The following is a 23,080-nucleotide window of genomic DNA, read 5'->3' on the forward strand; positions in this document are numbered from 1 at the left end:
AAATATTCTAAAGTTAATTTTAACATATAAGATTATTTTAAAATAGTACTAAAGGATTCATGCACAAAAAACAGCACTTCCTTTCCTTGTCTCTCTCTAACCTTCAGTTCTCTTTAAGCCTTTTCATCTATTATTCTAGTATTAATTTTTATGTTATTAAGTAATATGGTTAAATTAATGTTGTTGATTTATGAAATTTAATTATTTTCTATTGACTAGCCATTCAGGTTATTAAGGATTTAGTTTTGTTATAGACTTTTCCCTACATTTTTCCCTACACTTTAATATAGTTTCATCATTACTTTTTTAAGTAGTCAGTATCTACACTATAATTCAATAATAAATATTATTTACTAAGGATCCAAATAGACTAATACAATTCTTTTTTTATTCTCATATACTTTTTGTTTCTCCTAAAGTTAATAATTGCTCATTCATTTTATTTTATTATTTTATTTTATTATTTTCTTGGTTGCCTATATATTTTGAATTATTTGTTTGTAATTATCCCCGCGCGTTGGGCTCCATGCTGGGCGTGGAGCCTACTTAGGATTCTCTCTCTCTCTACCCCTCCCCGTCCCCCCTCCACTCGTGCGCTCTCTCTCAAAAAAGTATAGTTAACATATAATGTAATATTAATTTCAGGTGTACAATAGAGTGAATCAACATTTCCATACAACAGCCAGTTGCAAGTATACTCCTTAATCCCCATCACCTGTTTTACCCATCCCCCCCACACAGCTGCTGCTCTGGTAGCTATCACTTTGTTCTCTATAGTTAACACTATGTTTCTTGGTTTGCCTCCCTCCCTTTTTTTTCCCCTTTGCTTATTTGTTTTGTTTCTTAAATTCCACATGAGTGAAATCATATGGTATTTTTCTTTCTCTGACTTACTTCATTTAGCATAATACTTTCTAGCTCCATCCATGTCATTGCAAATGGCAGGATTTCATTCATTTTTATGGCTGAGTATATTCATATATATATATATATATATACACACACACACACACACACACATACATATATGTATATATACATATACACATACACACACCACCTCTTTTATCTATTCATCAGTCAATGGGTACTTGGCTGTTTCCACAATTTGGCTATTGTAGATAATGCTGCTATAAACATTGGGATGTATGTATCCCTTTGATTTAGTATTTTTGTATCCTTTGTGTAAATACCTAGTAGTGCCATAGATGGATTATATAGTGTAGTTCTATTTTTAACTTTTTGAGGAACCTCCATACTGTTTTCCAGAGTGGCTGCACCAGTTTGCATTCCCACCAACAGTGCAAGAGGGTTCCCCTTTCTCCACATCCTCACCAACACCTGTTGTTTCCTGTGTTGTTAATTTTAGCCATTCTGACAGGCATAAGGTGATATCTCATTGTGGTTTTGATTTGTATTTCCCTGATGATGAGTGATGTTGAGCATTTTTTTATGTGTTTGTTAGCCATCTGGATGTCTTCTTTGGAAAGATGTCTATTCATGTCTTCTGCCCATTTTTAAACTGGATTATTTGGTTTTTAGGTGTTGAGTTTTATAAATTCCTTATATATTTTGGATATTAACCCTTTATTGAATATGAAATTTGCAAATATCTTCTCCCATTCTGTAGGTTGCCTTTTAGTTTTGTTAAGTGTTTCCTTCACTGTGTAAAAGCTTTTTATTTTGATGTAGTCCCAATAGATTATTTTTGCTTTTGTTGCTATGGCCAGTGTCAAAGAGGTTACTGCCATGTTCTCCTCTAGGATTTTAACTAAATTTCCTAATGTCTAACATTTAGGTCTTTCATCCATTTTGAATTTATATTTGGGTATGGTGTAAGAAAGTGGTCCGGTTTCATTCTTTTACATGTGACTGTCCAGTTTTCCCAACACCATGTGTTGAAGAGACCGTCTTTTCCCCATTGGATATTCTTTTCCTGCTTTGTCAAAGATTAATTAACCATATGCTTGTGGGTTAATTTCTGGGTTGTTTATTCTGTTGTCTTGATCTATGTGTCTGTGTCTATTTTTGTGCCAGTGCCATACTGTTTTGATCCCTATCACTTAGTAGTATGACTTGAAGTCCAGAACTGTGATGCCTCCAGCCTTGCTTTTCTTTTTCAAGATTGCTTTGGCTATTTGTGGTCTTTTATGGTTCCATAAAATTTTAGGATTGTTTGTTCTAGCACTGTGAAAAATGCTATAAAGTTGCAGGATAGAAGATCAATGTACAGAAATCTATTGCATTTCTATATACCAATAATGAAGCAGAAAGAGAAATTGAGGAATCAATCCCATTTACAATTACACCAAAAACAATAAGATACCTATGAATAAACCTAACCAAAGAGGTGAAAGACCTGTATTCTGAAAACTATAAAACACTGATGAAAGAAATTGAAGATGACATAAAGAAATGGAAAGACATTCCATGCTTATGGACTGCAAGAACAAATAATGTTAAAATGTCTATAATTACCCAAAGCAATCTACACATTTAATGCAATCCCTATCAAGATCCTCCAGGCTTTTATTGCTTTCCATAACTCTGCCTTTTTGAGTAGTCTAGACCAACTGTTTTGTAGACTGTCCCATATTCTGAATTTGTTTGATTATTCTCATAATTACATTTTGCTTCAACATTTTTGAAAGGATACTGCATCTGTGATATTATGCTGCACATTTATCTGATTGCAATTTTTTAAATTCTAATCCCACACTGGATTGATTGAGTGTAGAAGATTAGGATGAAAATGATTTTCAATCAGAACTTTTGAGAGCTTTGAGTCAGTGTTTTCATCACTACATATTGGTGCTGAGAATTCCTGCTACTTGTATGTGACCTAGTTTTATTTCATTTCACTTTTTTTCTTTCCTTTCAGGATGCTTTTACAAACTTTACATCTGGTGTTCTGAAGTTTTATAATGCTGTGCCTTTGTGTGTGGTGTGTCTCTTTTCATTCAGTATGCTGGGTAGTCAGGGCGCTCTTTTAATTGTGGGAGCTTGTGTTCTCCAGTTCTGGCAAATGTCATTGTACTTTTCTTCTCTCTTTCTAGTACTCTTACTAGTGAGATATTGGATCTTCTGCATTGCTGCGTAATTTTATCTTTGTGTCTAATGTGATATCTCTTATGCTTTTTGTTTTACTTAATGGGAGAATTCTAAAAAAGTCAATCTTGCAACCATCCTGTAAGATGTATAACTTTATTTACACACCTATACCCCCTCCAACACACACATGAACAGCTATCAAGTGTGCACAGGAGGCTCTTGTGTTCTCAGGCGAAATTTAGGCATCCTGTTCTCAACTCAAGGCTTCACCTCCCCTCTGGTGGAACAGCAGTTAACATCACAGCCGGAATTTCCCATAGCTGAACAGGCCAGGCAGTCTAGCTCTCTATCTTGGGGATCACTGGGTCAGTAACTAGGGCATTAATTGTATTTGCCACAGGTGTCTCCAGGACTGCACACATCTTTTCTAGCATCCATGCTATTGTTCTTCACCAAAATTCTAAAAATATGGCTTCATTAACCCTCAGTTGTTACTCTAGACTCAAGAGCTCTAGCTTCTAACAGGAAGCAAGCAAGTTTTGTTTTGTTTTGTTTTGTTTTTGTGTTTGTGTCCCCACACGAGAAGAGCCAAGGAGGGGAGCAGGTACATATTTTCATAGCCTTCAACCCCCTAAATTTCCTATGTTTTCCCCGTTTCTATCTGTTGAAATGCTACTGATATCTAAAGGTTATTTTATATTGTACAATCTTCAGGAAAATCTTCCTGCTTCTTTCAAGCTTAGAGTAACCCCTTGTCCTCTGAATTCTAATAGCCTGTGGTTTTTATCTTACCAGTACTTAGAACAGTACTAAACATGTACTGTATTTTTTTAATAATTTTCTCTCTTTTTAGAATTGAAGCTCCTGAAAAGCATGGACTATATCATAGTTAATCACCTTTTTTTTGATGCCTTATGGTGTTTAGCATAATTTATTCATAGAATATTTTCTCAATAAATATGTATTGATTGTTAAATTAGCACAAAGGAGAGTATTCTCATCCAGAGTAGATATGGATTGACTCAAATCAATCACCACTAAAAGAGAAATATTTCAAATGATGATTATACAATAGTATTATCTCTATGAAGAATAGCTTTACCATTTAGCTTGTGGAAGACGATTACACTTTCCCTTCTCACACTTTTACTTTTTTTTTAAAGTAAATATATTTTTTAAAGTAAATATAGAACTCTTTCCTGGCAATGCACAATTTCATAAGGTATATAGGGCAGTGGTCCCCAAATAATTGTCCTTACTATAGAAGGGAAAGTAAATGTGGAGACTTACACATAATTTATTTTTGTTTTCTAGCATTTGATATGTTTATATAGTTTTCTTAGGGCAAGTAAAATTATGAATCATGCTGGTAATGTTCTAAGATAAATCAGTAAAATAGACATGCTCCCTAAAAAGCCAGTCAGTATCTGCAAGAGATTCAACTTAAATATGAATCTTCAACTAAGAAATCAGAACATATTTTTCCCATTTTTGCTCCATTGTTTCTGCTGTTTCCTTTGAAGAAATTACTTTTTTAAAAAAGATTTTATTTATCTATTTGACAGAGAGAGACACAGAAAGAGAGGGAACACAAGCAGGGGGAGTGGGAGAGAGAGAAGCTGGCTTCCCGCTGAGCAGGGAGCGCGATGCGGGGCTGGATCCCAGGACCCTGGGGTCATGACCTGAGCCGAAGGCAGACGCTTAAGGACTGAGCCACCCAGGTGCCCCTACTTTTTTTTTTTTTTAAGTAATTTCTGTGCCCACGGTGGGCCTTGAACTCACCACTCTGAGATCAAGAATCACATGCTCTTCTGACTGAGCCAGCCAGGTGCCCCTGAAGAAATTACTATCTTATGTCTCAGCCTATTCACACATTTGTACTAAAAATTATGACTTTTTTTTGACGATAGAAAGATTTTCTTTATTAGTGACCCCAGCTGTATTTCTTAGATACGGGGGTTTTGAACTCAAATACTTAGAAGAAAACAAGTTAAGATTGCTTGATCCTGCAACTCATTCCGAGCAACATACTGCAAGGTGCAACAGCTTGGAAGAGGGGGAAGAAGGCAAGGGGAGTGAGGGAGGGAAGATAAGGAAAAGGAATTAAGTTGATCAAGTGGGATTCTTTTTTTTTTTTTTAATTCTTAAGAAGTATGAAGTCCTTGCCAGCACAGCTCATTTCTGCAGATTATTTCCAAACATGTACAAAATGGAACCAAAACCGAGAACCCATTAAGAACCTGAAGCCGCGCAACATGAAAAACTACGATTACCCAGTAGCCTTCCGTTGCCCGCAGCTGCCTTCTCCTGTCCCAGAGATCTAGCGGCACGAAAACGGTCTCCCCTGGGACTGTTTTCATTTCTTTTTCTCGACATCTGGGCATGCACGGCTCAGCACCTTGAGGAAGTCGCCGTTTTTGCCGGCATCGTGTGTGAATCTAGCCTTAGTGCACTTGATGTGGTAGTGCAGATGGTCCCAGAACGTGTGGATCGTGATGTCTCGAGCACTGGCGTTGGTGCGGCGAGGGGACAGCACGAAGGTCACAGAGCCAGTGCTGTCACCCATCGGAGCGTCCGTGTCTTTCAGCTCCAGAGGAGGTTCCCAGTGGCTAAAGGGGACCCGTGGGGCCGTGTGGCTGGCTCTGTGTCCTTCTTTGAACTCCTGCATGAACACTTTTCCAATGACCACAAAGTCGTCATCCTTAAACACTGTGCTAAAGATTACTCTGGCTCTGTCCTTTTTAGACTCAGCATACGTGATCTCATCATCCCTCTAATGGATAACTGCCTCGTTCTCTCCTTCCTTGCCCTCTTCCTGGAATTGAAAGTATTTTTCAAAGACAGAAGCAAAACAATTTAGTGTCAATATGCCAGCCTGATGCACAACGGAATCCTTGGATGCCAGCAGATTTTCAAGGTCACATAGCAAAGAGACACTGTGTCCTGATTGGGGATTTACCAAGAAACTGCCCTATGCCCTCTTTAATAACTAATCAGGCACCATGTGCCTGAAGTTCTTTGTAGAATTTCAAGGAAATATATCATTTTTGTTTTGTCTCCATTGGGATCTGAAATATGATAGAGGACTCCATTGAAATCTGCAAATATTACTTCTACTGCTTCTTATTTGTTACCAGTGGCCACGTTTTTGAATTTGAGCTCACGTGTCTCCTCGATGATGCGATGATGCCGTTGTTCACCTCCAGCAGGAATGTGGCAGCGGCTGGCCTGCCTAACAATGGCTGATGGTCCAAGACTATTTTAGATGCTAATTAAATTATCAGGGTCTCAGAGTAGAATTTTCTATATCTGATGTCCCAGTGAAAGGGAAAAACAACTTCTGCAATTAAAAGTTTTAATGTTATTTCCTTCCAGCTGAAGACAGATGATTTGGTATCTCTCACAAAAAAACAAAATGCCCAACGGAAAAAAGACCATGTTTTCTGGAATATGGTCATGAAGAACATCACTTCTATCTTGAATTCCTTCATATCTGTGAAGTTATAAATTCTTTAGTTTTCTATTCTTTGAACCAAATTAAAGATCCTTACAAGATCCTTAAGAAATGCAATCTTGGCTATTTTCCAGATCTTCATCAAGTCCTCTACAATTTGCTTAAGTCACAATGTGAAGTGTAGCCTGATGTGAAGGCTACAGTGTGAAAGAAGAGGAGGATTTCTTTGTAGTTCCCCATGAATTATAGGTCACTTTATACATACACTTTATACTGGGAAAGGCAGCATACAGGATAGATGTGTATTACTATAAGCACATAGTTATACAAAGCCAGCCCTTTTCCAATCTGCTTTGGAAAATACATTTCTCTGCCTTAATATGCCTACTAATTTTTCAATTTGATTTAAACACTTCATCTTGAACCATGATTTCTGCACCAATTTTGGGTTTCAAATCTAAATAATGGCTCTCTCTATATATAGGCTTAAAATAATAGTAATTCACCAGAGTGTATATTAACCACTGAATTTATTATCCAAGCAATAGAGATAAAAGAAGAACAAGACTTAATTCCTGTCTTTGAGAGGTTCTCAGCCTGTGTGTTCTGATAAATGTTTAACAAATGCCTCTTCAAAAAAAGTATATGCATGTGTGTATGTGTGTGGTGTGTGTGTATGTATACATAATTTCACTATAAATCTTACATAAGCACACAATTTACAAATAAAAATCAAATTTGTAAATATGTATAAATTTAATTTATACTTAAAATTGTATATTTAATTTATATTAAAATTTATTGCACACAACTTACAGATAAAATATCTAATTTATTTTGTTTTATACACATACAACTTCAGTGTGACTTGCTATCTCTTGTAAAATCAGTTTTTAGGGCGCCTGGGTGGTTCAGTTGGTTAGGCGACTGCCTTCAGCTCAGGTCATGATCCCGGAGTCCCGGGATCGAGTCCCACATCGGGCTCCCGGCTCGTTGGAGAGCCTGCTTCTCCCTCTGACCCTATCCCCTCTCATGCTGTTTCTCTCTCTCTCTTTCTCAAATAAATAAATAAAATCTTTAAAAAAAATTAGTTTTTATAATTCTGATATTGCAATGATACCACAATAAATCACAAAACAGATAAAATATGACTACCATCTTTTTTTTCCGAGACACTCTGTGAATTTTAATTAGCATAAATACGAAGAAAATGCACCTAGGAATATCCTAATAAAACTGCTGAAAATCAAAATTCAAAGGTATCCAGAAAAACTGATATATTATCTTCAAAGTGAACAAAAAGAGACGAAGCAGAATTTTTCAACAGAAATGATGGAAGCAAGAAGACAACAGAATGACATCTCCTGTGTGATGACTATCTTACTCAGCAAATAAGGCACCCTTGTATTGATGAACATTATAAATCTGACCCGAATGTCATTTGAAATTTTCATTTATGTTGGCAAGTAAAATAAAAGGAAAACCTCAAATATGTATGTCAACTTTATTTCTTTGTCAGTTATGTGAGCAACTTTGTTCTGAATTGGACAATGGCTTTCACATACTAGAACATTTCCTCAATTTTGTGTTCTGTTCACACTGTAAAGGCTATAGGCATAACACAATTTTAAGTTAAATCTGCATTATTAATATTTTCTCCATAGTGTTCTTAAATCTACATAATCAATAACAAAAGATCAAGTCCTAGCTTTTGGCATTTGCTGGTATCTGTGGTGTAAATACTCTTACCATGGCTGATTTTAAGCTATCAACATGAAAAGCAACAAATTTGGGAAGAGATGAACAGTAGCACACCATTATATATTATTTCCACCATACGGAAGCAGCAGACATAAATAACCTAGAGCATAGATTGTAATAAAATAATGAGATAATGATGAACTTGAAAATATTAACTATCTCTGTCTTTCATATCATTTATTTAAATTTTTTAAATTTTATTTTATTATGTTACATTAATCACCATAAATCATTAGTTTTTTTATGTTTTTTATTTTAATTTATTTTTTACTGTTATGTTAATCACCATACATTACATCATTAGTTTTTGATGTAGTGTTCCATGATTCATTGTTTGCGTATAACACCCAGTGCTCCATTCAATACATTTTAAGTTAGTTTAACTTAATTTTTAATAATAGCTGGGTTTAGCAACCAATTCACAAAAATCCTAAACATCTCACAAGGGGTCTCGTGAGCCAGCATGAATCAGTTGTAGCACACCCCTGCTCCTGGCCTATTACATACAGGAGACCAATAGATGTCTGAAAAATTGAAATACCGATGGGAAGCATTTAATAGAGTATGTAATAGGTGCTATGGGAGTACATTGGAAGGAATGCAAGAATGTCTAAGGAAAGGTCTTAGTTGAGATGGTTATTTGTGGATAAATCTGTATTTCTAGATGGACTAGCAGGTAGTGTGAGAGCTTTCCACTTTCCAAGAACATCAAGTGTGAATGCTCGGCAACATCAAAAGAAAGTCCTGTGTTTAGGGAACTGTTAGCAGTTGAATGTAACTAAAGCACAAAATGTCTATGAAATGGTAGGCAGTCGGGCTCAAGAAATAGATAGGAGGAAGGTTTGAAGTGCTTCCTATGACGTGGTAAGGAGTTTATCTGTATCCTATAGGCAAGGATGGAATGACAAAATATATATATCTGCATTTTGTAACTTTCTTCGATTCTTAAAAATTCCAAGTCTTTTGGGATGAGGCTCCATTCCCCCCCCACCTTTCTTGAATATGTTAATCATACTGTAAAACCCCTGGATGATAACTCCAACATCTGTCATCAGTGCCTTTATGTTTTCCTCTTGGTTTTTGTTGAATTGATATTGATTTTAACATGCCTTGTAATTTTTCAGTGAACTCTCCTCAATGTTGTGTATGGAAACTTGGGAAAGCTTTGGCTGATGGTATTTTCTTCCAAAGACGATTAAATGAACTGCCTGGTAGGCAGTTAGAAAAGTAGCAGATGACCTCGATGTCATGGAGAGTTAGTTTGAGGCAACTGGGCATAGGGGTTTGAGGCTGAGACAGTCTGGGCTTCAAATAGAGCTCTGGAAGTCATCAGCAGATAGATGACAATTGAAATAACAACCATTGTTCAGACTATCTACTGAGATGAGAAGCTCAGGCTGCACCAAACTCTATGTGAACACAGTGTTAGAAGTCCCACTCCCCTCTTTAATTGGTCTTTATCTCACCAGGAACTGGAAGGTACAAGCATCCACTGTAATAAATAGAATCATGTTTTCTACAAGAAGAACCCACTCTAAAATCAGTCTTGAATTCATAAAAAAAAGATGTTATTTCTTGAAAAGCCTGTCGTAAAAGTCCCCATGCCAATGTACTTTCTTAACCTTGACATGTACCTGTGAGAATCTCTGGCTGTCTCTGTGTGCCCATTACTGCCCCCACAGACACCAAATCAAAACATGTTGACAAAAATGGAAACATAAATAGATTATATATTAAACTTCCTCGATATATAGAGGTTTTCTAATCAGCACTCATTTGTGGGGTGTTTGAAGATTTCTTGTAACTCAAAAAGGGAATTATCACTCATAATAGTTTAGAACATCTCTGACCGCAGTTTAGACATGCATACATATGTTTCCAAAATATTAAATAATGTTACTGACAATTTGGTTAATGAGTGTTGTAATGAATTTACCTATTTAAAAAGTTTAGTTGGTGGGGCGCCTGGGTGGCTCAGTCCTTAAGCGTCTGCCTTCGGCTCAGGTCATGATCCCGGGGTCCTGGGATCGAGCCCCGCATCGGGCTCCCTGCTCTGTGGGAAGCCTGCGTCTCCCTCTCCCACTCCCCCTGCTTGTGTTCCTGCTCTCGCTATCTCTCTCTGTGAAATAAATAAATAAAATCTTTAAAAAATAAATAAAATAAAAAGTTTAGTTGGATCATATGAAATTGTCATGTTTGTAGGTCAAAAATATCAAATACTGTCAATTTTCTATAGTCCAACCTAATACCAATATTAGAAACTATAAAACTAACATGTTTTTATCAACTAAAGAGAAGCAAAAATGTCTTATGATGCTAGTAAATTATTGTGGCTTCCAGAAGAAAATCATTTGGAAATTTAAATGATATGAAATGTCATCCTCACTTTGTATATACCTATGCTTTCTTCGAAGACTTTTAAATTTAACAAGCACTGGTGACAGATTTAGCATTTGGTCATTATTCTCATTTCAGGTTTTATTTTCTGTAAAATGTCAGTGGGTATTAAAAGAAAATAAAAGGAAATAATATGGAATTTTCTAACACAATTGAGAGAAAAAGAAAATAAAGACAATATGCAATCAAGAACCATTAAATATTCTAGAATTAAGTAATTTAATTATGAGGGTCAAGATCATAAATTTGTCACCAAACACTAAAATATTAGGCACAGAAGCAATTTGCAAATGTTGCCCTTCAATGGTATTGAATGTAATTAACAGGTCAGATAGGAACTTGACATTTAACTTTCTTTATGAAGTGTGGTTGACTCTTATATGTTCCTTTTTTAACTTAATGAGTTAAATCATAAAATGCATAAAATCCACTTCATATATGATCTTTTGTTATTATAATAACACTTCCTGGTAATAATGCAAATTTAAAAACACATCATAAAATATTATTAAAACAAAAAACTAAACACAGAATGCCAATGTTTTAATAGTCAATATTCCCATAGGATGTAATGATCAATGCTTATGACAAGTATCTCCTAAATTATGGATTATTTATGCTTTCTCATGTTTCTTTTCTTAAAAGTTTTATTTTTATGTGAATATCTCCCTGCTTTTCATCATGCATTCCCTGTTTGGTGCTGTATAGATGAGTTTCTTACAATACAGAAGGGATTTTTTTTTTTTAAAGATTTTATTTATTTATTTGAGACAGAGAGAATGAGAGAGAGAGAGCACATGAGAGGGGGGAGGGTCAGAGGGAGAAGCAGGCTCCCCGCCGAGCAGGGAGCCCGATGTGGGACTCGATCCCGGGACTCCAGGATCATGACCTGAGCCGAAGGCAGTCGCTCAACCAACTGAGCCACCCAGGCGCCCCAATACAGAAGGGATTTTAATAGTAAGTTCCATTTCTTTTTTCCCATGGAAAGAAGGGCTGCCTATTACAGATTGCTGGTTGGTTTGGAGCAGCATGGTTATGGATACTTCCCAATGTGTAGCTTTTGTTACTGATGCAGTAGGTCAGTTCACTCACTTGGTGTGGGAGGTCATTATCTGTTCAAAACCATCCTACAACATAAGGGTCCACATAATCGGTGGGGATTCACTGCACCTAACAGCCTAACTCTGCAAGGAGGCAAAACTTGAATTTTCAGAAAGTTTTCTATGGAAATCAGTGAATAAGTCCCTAATAAGGGGTATTTTATAATACCTTCATTTTCTGTGTAGATTGTAGCTATTAATCAGCTTTTCCATTTATATGTACACTCTACACGAAGGTTAGAGATTGCATATTTCTGAGACCTAACTTCTTTGGATATTAAAAGCACCCAAAGAACTGTAAGACCATTTCTACCAAGTAGATAACTCTTATTCATGAACATGTTTTTTTTCTGTTAAAAAACTGTATAATAAAACAAAGTACATCACAAACTCTACATTAAAAATAATAAAACTTGCTGCTTGGTGAAGACAGAGGGAAGTAGTAGCTATTTACAAAATGCTTCCATGATATAACTTAAATTGGACATCCTGTAATATTTTAGTTAGTTTTCCCCCTAATATGCCATGAAATGTTGTTAACTTTGTGTTTCTTAAGAGGATTCATTTGTCAATAGGTTTCCCCCACCCCATTTTTATAAATGCCTCTTAACACTTTAGAAATCAGGCAGCAGTATGTTCAATCTAATTAATGAACAGAACTATGACTAATGAAACTGGAAGTTTACAGCAATGTACTAATGAATGTTAGTTTGCTAATGGAACCATTTTAAATGGATGCTTTGTGTACTTCGCATCATAAGCATCCATCCTGCTTTGGAATAGAACCCAAAGCAAATACTTTAAAATCAGCGTTATAAGTCTCTAAGGCCTTCTAACTCACTCAACAGAAAAAGAGATAAAATTGGTAAACATTGTCATGACTAAAATAGGATCAAGTTTTAGAAGACAATTCATGTTTTTCATTCATAAGTACCAAAAGGCTAAAGATGAATAGCAGGGCACTGTCATAACTTCATATATTTCTAATCATAGGTACCCAGTGGGCTGGCCACACAGGGGTGAGTTTCTTTTTTTAATGTCTTTTTACCTCCAATAATCTATCTAGTTGCCTTGAGGCTGCTGTTATTTCAGGCTCTAAGAAATGAAAGCCTAAAAAGTTGTTAACATCATTGTAGCTGATCGGATTCAACCTGTGCATGGCAGGGCATAAATTAGAAAACAAAAGAAAACAGAATCCTAAATCTTAACATCCCATAATGACTCTTGCCACACTTCTTGGCGATATGAATTTGGTTGTGGAAGCAGGGATTTTAATAGCTTGCAGAACAAGAGTATAATGGCATGATGTATCTGTTTAATATTTTTCAGTATTTCTCCCCCAAAATATTTGAGCTCTGATCTTTAGTAACATTTTTTTCAATTAAAAAACAATTTAAGAATCTATCGTTTACATTCATAAATAAAGCAATTTTTGTATTTAGTTTTATACAATTATCACTTTCTAATAAATTATTCATCAGGCAAATGCATATCAAAATGAAAAACGGTTTCATGTAAGCCAGTTAAGTAATCTTCATCTTTGTGATTTTTTTTTCTGTTATATGGTACTATATATATAAGCAAAATTATTTTATTATCCAAAGGGGAAAGAATTTCTAATCTTTACAGATTACTATGTTTAGAAATATAGCAAGATACAACAATGCCTTTCTTTTCATCCTTAACCTTCTGATACTTCTAGTGAAAAATATGAGTTGTCTTCTAAAACTTGGTCCTGTTCTTAGTCATGACAACATTTCCTGATTTCATTTTTCTGGATTTTTTTTTTCTGTTTCAGCAGTGCTTATTTTCATGGAGAAGATGTAAACATTCACATTAAGTTAATCATAAAATATTTATTTTGACATTGAGTAGGGAGGGGTCTCACTGCTGAATTAGCTTTAGTTCTGATCTTTACTAGTCTACTTTTTAAACTACTCTCACCTACTCTGGTCAGAATTTGCTTTTTTTTTTTTAAGATAGCTCAGGCTGTCCTTGGGGCTCATGATTCAAGCTATGTTGGAAACCCGCAGCGTGCCAGACTGAGCAGGCAGGGACCCTCCATCTTCACTGCAACCGGACTAGCTGTATTTTAACTTTTACACGAGATTTCTTTAAAAACTTCAATCTAAAATGTTTCATAAACCATGGTAGAGAGCATTCTGCTTTATTAAACATCACGTGTTCTATTATAACTCCCAAATGTTAGCTATTCGGGCTAAAGATATCAGTTTGCCATATAGAAACTCAAAATTTTTTTCTTTTTTCTTTTTTTTTAAAGATTTTATTTATTTATTCGAGAGAGAGAGAGAGAGAAAAGCAGGTTCCCTGCAGAGCTCGGAGCCTGATGTGGGATTCGATCCCAGGACTCTGGGATCATGACCTGAGCCGAAGCTAGACACTTAACCAACTGAGCCACCCAGGTGCCCAGAAACTCAAATTTCTATCAAAGGATCATTCAGATTGCTGAATTATTCTATTAAATATTCATTTACTCTGTGGCAACTCATTTCTTTCCAAATTTAACATTGCATTGGCTTATAATGTTAAAATTCCTATTGTATTTCATACTTGGAGACTTTATGTATCCTAGTGCAGTGCTTTCCAATAGATCTTTCTGTGATGTTGGAAATTTTCTGTGCTCTGTGCTGTCCGATATGGTAGTCATAGTCAGATGTCGCTGTTGAGTACATAAATGTGGCTGGTGTGACTGAAGAACTGAATTTTTAATTTTATTTAATTTTAATTAATTTTAATTTTAAGATTAAGTGGCCATACTGAACACTGAAGCACTTAGTGAATATATATATATGAAATATTCAGCTGTCAGAAATTTTTTAATGTCTGCTTTCTTTTTCAGTTCAAACTTAAGGAGAAAAAGCCAAAAGATTTAGATTTTATAAGTGATTTCATTTTGATAGCAAAAATGATGTATCTTTTGAATCTACCTTCCACTCTGCCTTCATCTTTTCTCTCTCATTGTATAAATTATCCTTGATTTTCTCTTTTGATTTTGAGTGATTTTGCTTTCTAATGAATGAAATGGACTGAGAACTTGGAGGGCATTTTTAATAAACTGACTTTTTGGGGAGTATTCATAACTAAAATGAAGATACCGTTAATGACATAATAATCTTTGATCGTTCTGAGAAAATTTCAATATGTAAACATCCAAACAATAGCAAAGAGCAATGAGCTTAGGGGAAATGAAAAACACTTTCTGATTCTGCACTTATCCTTCTTATAATCATTTTTTTAAAAGATTTATTTATTTATTTACTTATTTATTTGAGCAAGAGAGACAGCGTGCAAGCAAGGGGAGGGGCAGAGAGAGAGGGAGAGAGAGAATCCCAAGCAGATTCCCCGCTGAGTGTGGAGCCAGATGCCAGACTCGATCTCACAACCCTGAGATCATGACCTGAGCCAAAATCAAGAGTCTGATGCTTAACCGACTGAGCCACCTAGGTGCCGCCCTTCTTATAATCATTTTAAAAAATTAACGAAAGAGGAGACAAATAGCCCCATATGTGTGAATCTTCGGTGATTTAAAGACTGCTGTCTTAAAGCAGCCCTGCTGTTGTCAGTTCTGCTGTATTCCTTATTGTTTCCTTATAAACTAATAGAATGATCTCTGTGTTTTATGCTTGAGGAGGCTTTCAACATTCACAGAATTGATAATGAAGAGGTTTTTTTTTCAAAATGAACTTTATTATTTTTTTGTAGTTTCATGTTTTTATTTAAATTCCAGTTAGTTAACATACGGTGTACTGTTAGTGAAGAGTTATTTTAAGTATAAATAAGATTACTGTATGGAAAAGGGTAGAAGTCGCCAGAAACATGTTATGTGTGATAGTATCCATTTATTTAAAGAACCAAAACTACAAAACAACATTCTTGCCACAAGGAGGATATAAACATAGGGAGAAGAAAGTCAGGATTGAGAAGAGCATCACAAGAGATGAAAGGTCAGTTTTTAAAACTCTGTGTTATGTTTAAATCTGAGACCAGTGAATAACGGCTACTTTTGTTCCAGTAAATGGTAACAGAAATGAAGGAAGCAGAATGGTAGTAGTGAGTCTTGTACAAAGACTGGTAAATATAGAGAACAACAAAGGGAACAAGCCAGACCAGTCTACTGCCTAGATTTCTGTTAAATCTCCTTGATTAAGACTCTTCTATTAAAAAAGAAAAAGACTCCTCTAGCCACGTAGCACATAGTGGGCTTTTCTGAACTTCCACTGTTCTTTTCATAGGACCGTGATTAGCTACAGGTACCGTCGGTTATCCCCATTCACCTCGCTAATCCACCAGGGTGCTCTGCTCACCAGCTCTGGCCCATTTCTTTGGAAAGCAATCAAGTGTTCCCATACAAATCCATCTTCTGATTCTATGCCTCTATATTTCCCTTCTAAGCCTTTAACATTTCTTTATTTCCCTCTCTTGTATTTTCCTTGTTTACCAGGGAGTAACTGCCTCCCTCTTCTCATTTATGACCAAAAGAAGAACAAGCCAAAAAAAAAAAAAAAAAAAAGAACTAGGAGGCAATAAATCATCCCAGGGATAGTCAAATTTGATAAATGTTAATGTTCTTTCCGAGGTCAAATTCCCATGTTTCTGATTTTATCTTGAGTAGCCTTGCATATAAATGGTGTTATGTCTATAGTAAAAACAAGGTAAACTATGATAGTAATTGTAATGTTATTGCTATTATTAGCATAACAAACAGAAATATACAAAGATAATATTTTATAATATGGCATAGTACAGTAAAGAATTTTGAGTGACGTATTTTGGGATCTGTGCTAAACACTTTCCATAGATTACTCTGTTAATTGTTAGGAGGCTACTACTTTTATGCATACTCATTTTACAACTGAGGATATCCTTATATAATTTCTAAAGTAAAGTACTAAGTAGGGGTGCCTGAGTGGCTCAGTCAATTAAGCGTCTGCCTTGGGCTCAGGTCATGATCTCAGGATCCTGGGATTGAGTCCTGCACCCTGCATTTGGCTCCCTGCTCAGCCGGGAGTCTGCTTCTCCCTCACCCTCTTCCCTCCCCACCTCCCTGCTTGTGCTCATTAATGTGGGTGCTCTCTCAAATAAATAAAATCTTAAAAAAAAAAAAGTAAAGTACTAAGTACCTGAAGGACCAATGACTCAACTTCTGAAGTTCTTGAATAGCCCTGTATTTTCAAAATTTATACTCAATTTCCCAACTCCTGCAACTACTAATAGTTTCTATATATTGATTCCTACATCAGGGATAATATATGTGTCCTATTGCAAGAGCCCAAACTTTATAATTTGACACACAGATGGGAAAGATGCTCAGAGAAAAGGGAACAGAACCATCAGCTAAATAACATATGGCTAAACTGTCCATGATGCAATCCATCACATTTTTGCTAAACAAACATAACACCTAAATGCTGAATAGTGTTGGATTTCACCCGGAAAAGGAGTAACAAGCTGTTAATTCAATTCTAGGGATTAACCAAATTGGCACACTCTGATGGGAGGGCCTGCTGGCAGAAAAAACTTGAGGGAAGTGTATTAGTTTGCTAGAGCTGCTATGACAAAATACCACAGACTGGGTGGTTTAACAGAAATTAGTTTTCTCATAGTTCTGGAGGCTAGAGGCCCAAGATCAAGGTGTCAGGGGTTCAGTTTTTTCTGAAGTCTTTCTCCTTAGCTTGTACATGGCTGCCTTCGCGTCGTGTCCTCACTTGGGCCTTTCCTCTGTGAGTGCATTCCTGGTGTCTGTGTCCCAATCTCCTTTCTCATAAGGACACAAGGTATATTGGATTAGGGCCCATCCTAACAATACCATTTTAACTTAATTACCTCTTTCAGGCCCCTATCTCCAGATACAGTCATATTCTAATGTAGTGAGTGTTAGGGCTTCAACATAGGAATTTGAGGTGGGCGAGACACCATACCGGCCATAACAGGAAGGCACCACACATCACAGGCAAGAGTGGGAAGGCCCTGAGACATCACACATCTAGCACTGGCGTGTAGGCCAAGTCTCCTCAGACTGCCCTAGGTCTGAAAGTCCCATTCAACATTTTGATGGCACATAGATTGTTCTGCAAGATAAGGATTACTTTTCCCATTTTGCAGATGAGAAGAGTAAGTTTCATAGGGTTTAAGTAACTTGCTCAAGATCTCACAGATCAATAGATAGCAGAAAAGACTTGACCTAGCTTTAGCTGATTCTAAATCCTAATGTTTTTCCATCAAATCAGTGTGCTAAATCTGCTTTTCTATAAGCCAAATATCCAACACAATTGTAACTGAAATACAAAAAGATATGTTACTCAATTGCATTATTTTTAAACTTTCATTCCATTAGCTTTCTCCAATATTTGTCTCTAATATTACAGACTTTAACAAACTGAAAACCTAATTATTTCACTTGACAAGTGTATTTTGAGTATCTGCAAGGTGCCAGGCAGTATTTCAGTGATTGTGCTACACGAATAAATAAAACCAAAATCTCTCTATAAATTGAGATGACATTCTAGTTGCTGGCTTATAGTGGAGATAAAGAATAAACAAAGTGATTAAACTGAGTATATATTATGCTATATGGAGATAGATATCTGGAAAAAAATTAGAGCCAAGTTTTTGGGATGGGGCAGTGGGTGCAGAAATTTTAATAAGGTAGTCAAGGCAGGCTTTCCTGAGACAGATTTATAGTACTGTTTGAATAAGATGTGTTTTGGACATGTCTTGGATGTGTCTCTCTCAGCTTCGGTTTTCAAACTTCAGTGATCAGTGAAGATCCTATGCTTCTCTTCATACCTATCATTACTTCTGGGGGGTGAGGAGTCATGACTTGAATGGTCTGGTACCCTCAAAACTGTATGAGCACTTCTCAGAAAGAAGAGGGTGGTATTTTGGACAGGTAATAGCAACTGTTGAGTAGAATGTATATAAACATCTTTCTTTAAGCAGAGAAGAGGTTATAACTTACAGTCAGTCCGCTCCACTGAGTTAGTCAGTAATGGTTATGCTAAACAAATTGCGGATCATTTGTTTATATTTGTGTAGTGTTGAGATTTGTATTTTCTTCCCCAGGACGATATGGAAAGAGAAGAAAGTATGGAGATGGGAGGAAGTGTGGGGATTGGTCCAGACGTGCAGAAAAAGCTTCAAATCTGTTACCCATGTCTCCAATTAATGTGTGTTGTAAAATGGTGTGGTCGACTGATAATGACTCCCAAAAATATGTCCATGTCCCAGTCCCAGGAATCTGTAAATGTTACTTTATTTGGAAAAAGGGATTTTGCAGATGCAATTAAGTTAAGGATCTTGAGATAAGGAGATTGTCCTGTATTAATCTGAATGGGCTCTAAATACTCTCACAAGTCACCTTAAGAGAGAGAGGCAGAGGTTGATCACGCAAGTGCTCCTGCACAGACACCCCCCCCCCCCACAAAGACAGTATGACTACAGAGGCAGAGGCTGCAGTGATGGTGTCATAAGCCAAGGAACCCAACAGCCACCAGAAGCTGGAAGAAGAGTCTCTCCAGGTTTTCCAACACTTTGATTTTGGACTTCTGAACTCTTAGAACTCTGAGAGAATAGTTTTATTATTTTAAGCCACTTAATTTGTGGTAATATGTTACTGCAGCCATAGGGAACTAACAGATTTGGAGGAGTAAAAAGGCAACAATTTAACTGGAATTCTCAGTGAGGTGAGAAGCTAGAAGCTTTCTGCATTAAAACAAAACACCTGGGGCGCCTGGGTGGCTCAGTTGGTTGGGCGACTGCCTTCGGCTCAGGTCATGATCCTGGAGTCCCGGGATCGAGTCCCACATCGGGCTCCCTGCTCGGCGGGGAGTCTGCTTCTCCCTCTGACCCTCCTCCCTCTCATGCTCTCTGTCTCTCATTCTCTCTCTCTCAAATAAATAAATAAAATCTTTAAAAAAAAAAACACAACAAAACACCTGATCCACGGCTTCTGGTCAGGGCCGCAAAAAATACACTGATGACCTGTACCATTATTCGTGAGCGGGGCAAGAGAGTATTTCAGCTTCGCGAGCTCACCAAGCCTGAGTCCTATGTGTTCTGCGGACATCGTGTTCCGGAAGGGAGCAGGTGAGCCTATGATTACTTCTCAGAACTTGTCTCTCTCTAAATTGAGGTACAAGTCGGAGAATCAAGGGTTACAAACCCAGACTATGTTTAGAGCCACACAGGGCAGGATTTTAGGAACTCATAGAAGTAACTGTCCTTCGGGTACGGACTGTGTCTTACATTGCTTGGCATCAGCCTTCCCACTTGACGCAGGATCTTACAGAGGACCTTGCTCATGGTTTTTATAAATCTTTGTAATTGATTATTGAAAGAAAATGCTGCATCGGCTGTGGAAGCTACTTACTGACTGTGGAATGGATCTAAGTCAAGAAATAATAGAAGCAAGAAAAAGTTAGGAGTACATAGAGGGATCTAACAAGCATGAATTTAAGGAAATGTTTCTTAAACTGTAACTTTGAAGGCCAGTGTAAGGTATTGAAATGATAGCAATGTTTTTCAACCCACAGAGTTAATGGATGGGATATTTTCAATGTGAAGTTTTTCTTCCAGATATTTTCATTACAATTTTGACTTTAATACCAAATCTATAGTAGAATTTAGTGTAACAATATCTGTTTGAGCCCAAATGATATTTTACATCTAACAAGTTAATATGTCATGAAATTTTGCAAAGATTACTTCCAGGCACTCTCTTCTCTGAAGTAGTTTGACATGTATGGACTTATATTATCCTATGTATGAGATTATTTTTATGCTCAAGGATGTATGAAAATAGAATACCAAAAGGGAATAGGTATAACATACTTTCTAAAGAAATGTTTTAGAAGTTAGATATCAAAATGAGTTAATAAAATCTCTTGATATTTTTCCTGAGCCCCATCCTGAGATTCTAATTTAATTGGTCTGTACTAGGGACTGAGCATTGGGGAATTCTTAAAGTTCTCCAGATTACAGTAATGGACAGACAGATTTGGGAACCACTGTTTTGGAGTCTTATTAGCCCTAGGCTATGGAGGAAAGTTCCTACTGAGGCTGACAGTTCATCAAAACTAGTCTACAGAAAACCCCCCACACAAACAAACAAAAAAGCAAAACAAAAAGAAACCAAAACAAAAAATCCCCCCAAACCAGAGCCTATAACAAAATATCTGCCATGAGAACCTAGGCAGCGCCCAAGGCCATCAACTTGAAATCATGCATAAAAATCAGTAGATTCTTTGAAAAATTTACTTTAATGCACAATTAATTGCATTAATCAGCAAAAACTCAGATCTGGGAATGCTGATCAGGAAATAAACAGCAATCCATTTTATTGAAATGTGAGACCTTAAAAAAATAGCTCTTAAATAATTATCCCTCCTTCCTGTCACTTCTAGATCTTGCTATCTGAATTTTTAACAGCTTTATTCAACTATAAGTAATACATGGTATACCCCACAAAACATTTTTCAGGTATACAGTTTGACACAGGAATGAACAATCAAGATGATAAACCTATCCATCAGCCCCTGTCCCAGGCAACCCCAGTCTGGTTTTTGTTCCTATAGTTTACATTTTCTAGAATTTTATGTAAATGGATTCATTCACTATGTACTCTTTTTCATTTACCTTCTTTCACTTAGCATAATTATTTGGAGATCCATCCATGCTTTAGCTTTCATCAAAGTTCATTCTTTTTTATTGCTAAGTAGTAGTCTATGGGATAAGTTTGCTTATCCATTAATCTGCTCCACATGCTCTTGAGAAGAATGTGTTAATTCTGCTGTTGTGGTTTACCCTAAACACAACGGTTAGGATGAGTTGGTAGTGCTGTTCAAGTCTTCTACATCCTTGCTGATTTTCTGTTTGCCTGTTCTGTCAGTTATTGAGAGAAAGATTGAAACTCTCACTGTAATTGTTGATTTACCAATTTCTTATTACAGTTCTCAGCTTTTACTTAAAGAATTTGAAGTGCTGTTTTTAAGGGATTAAAAATTTAGGATTGTTATGTTTTATGATGTTATATTATTGCTAATTGGTGCCTTTATCATAGTAAAATTATCTTTTTTATCCCTTTTAATAGGCTTTGCTCTGAAAATTACTTTGATATTAAAATAGCCACTAAAACTTTTAAATAGCTTTCTTGACATATTTACAACCGTCAAGTTCATATGTTTACAGGATACAGGACATTGTTTTTTAGTATATTTATGAGTCATGCAACCATCAACACAAGCTAATTTTTAGATTTTCATCATCCCCTCAAAAAAGCTTATGCCTATTAGCAGTCACTCTTCATTAACCCCATTCCTGCAAATCCCTTACTTATCTAGTCAACAACCAATCTCATTTCTATCTCTATAAATCGCTTATCCTAGACATTTAATATAGGCGAACCACACATTCTGTAGTCTTTTGTAATTGGTTTCTTTCACCTAGCGTAATATTTTTGAGTATCATCCATGTGGTCACATGTATCAGCACTTCATTCCTTTTAATTACCAAATAATATTACATTTTCTTTACCTAGTCGTTGGGCGATGAGTATTCTACTTGGTGGTTATCATGCCTAATGCTGCATTGAGTATCTGGCTACAACTTTTTGTGTGGACATATATTTCATTTCTTTTGTATATATTCTAAGGAATGGAATTGCTGGATGTATGTACCTCTATGTGTGGCATTTTATGGAAGTGGCAAACTATTTCCAATCTGGATACACTATTTTACATTTCCACCAGTGATGTATGGAGGTTTCAGTTTTTTCACGTGCTTCCCATCAACTTTCTTTTGATTAGTAGGAGCATGGTTTATATTTTTACATCCTTTCGTATGTACCCTATTTGTATCTTTATATTTAAAGTACAATTTTTGTAGGCTGCATAAAGTTGGATCTCTTAAAATTACTCAATATGATGATCTTTGGGGCGCCTGGGTGGCTCAGTTGGTTAAGCGACTGCCTTCGGCTCAGGTCATGATCCTGGAGTCCCGGGATCGAGTCCCGCATCGGGCTCCCTGCTCGGCAGGGAGCCTGCTTCTCCCTCTGACCCTCCCCCCGTCTCATGTGCTCTCTCTCTCTCTCTCAAATAAATAAAATCTTTAAAAAATATATATATATATGATGATCTTTGCCTTTTAATGGGGTATTTAGAACATTTACATTTTGTATCATTATTGACATGGTTAGGGTTAAAACTATCATTGTGCTATTTGTTTTCAATTTGCCCCATTTGTTCTTTGTTCCCTTTTTCACTCTTTTCTGACATCTCTTGAATTAATTCAGTATTTTTAA

General features: G+C 36.3%; 1 protein-coding gene and 1 pseudogene across 1 annotated transcript in view; both read right to left on the reverse strand.

Moving 5' to 3' along the window:
* KHDRBS2 (KH RNA binding domain containing, signal transduction associated 2) overlaps positions 1 to 23,080 on the reverse strand; it is a 567,314-nt gene that overhangs the window by 44,705 nt on the left and 499,529 nt on the right. The gene's annotated exons all lie outside the window — the stretch shown is intronic.
* The window catches only part of LOC123837103 (actin-related protein 2/3 complex subunit 2-like), a 97,439-nt pseudogene continuing 79,766 nt past the window's right edge, over positions 5,408 to 23,080 (reverse strand).

Source organism: Mirounga angustirostris, unplaced genomic scaffold, assembly GCF_029215605.1.
Source record: "Mirounga angustirostris isolate CCGP_5_RB_7025 unplaced genomic scaffold, mMirAng1.0.hap1 SCAF_8, whole genome shotgun sequence".
Lineage (NCBI taxonomy): Eukaryota > Metazoa > Chordata > Mammalia > Carnivora > Phocidae > Mirounga > Mirounga angustirostris.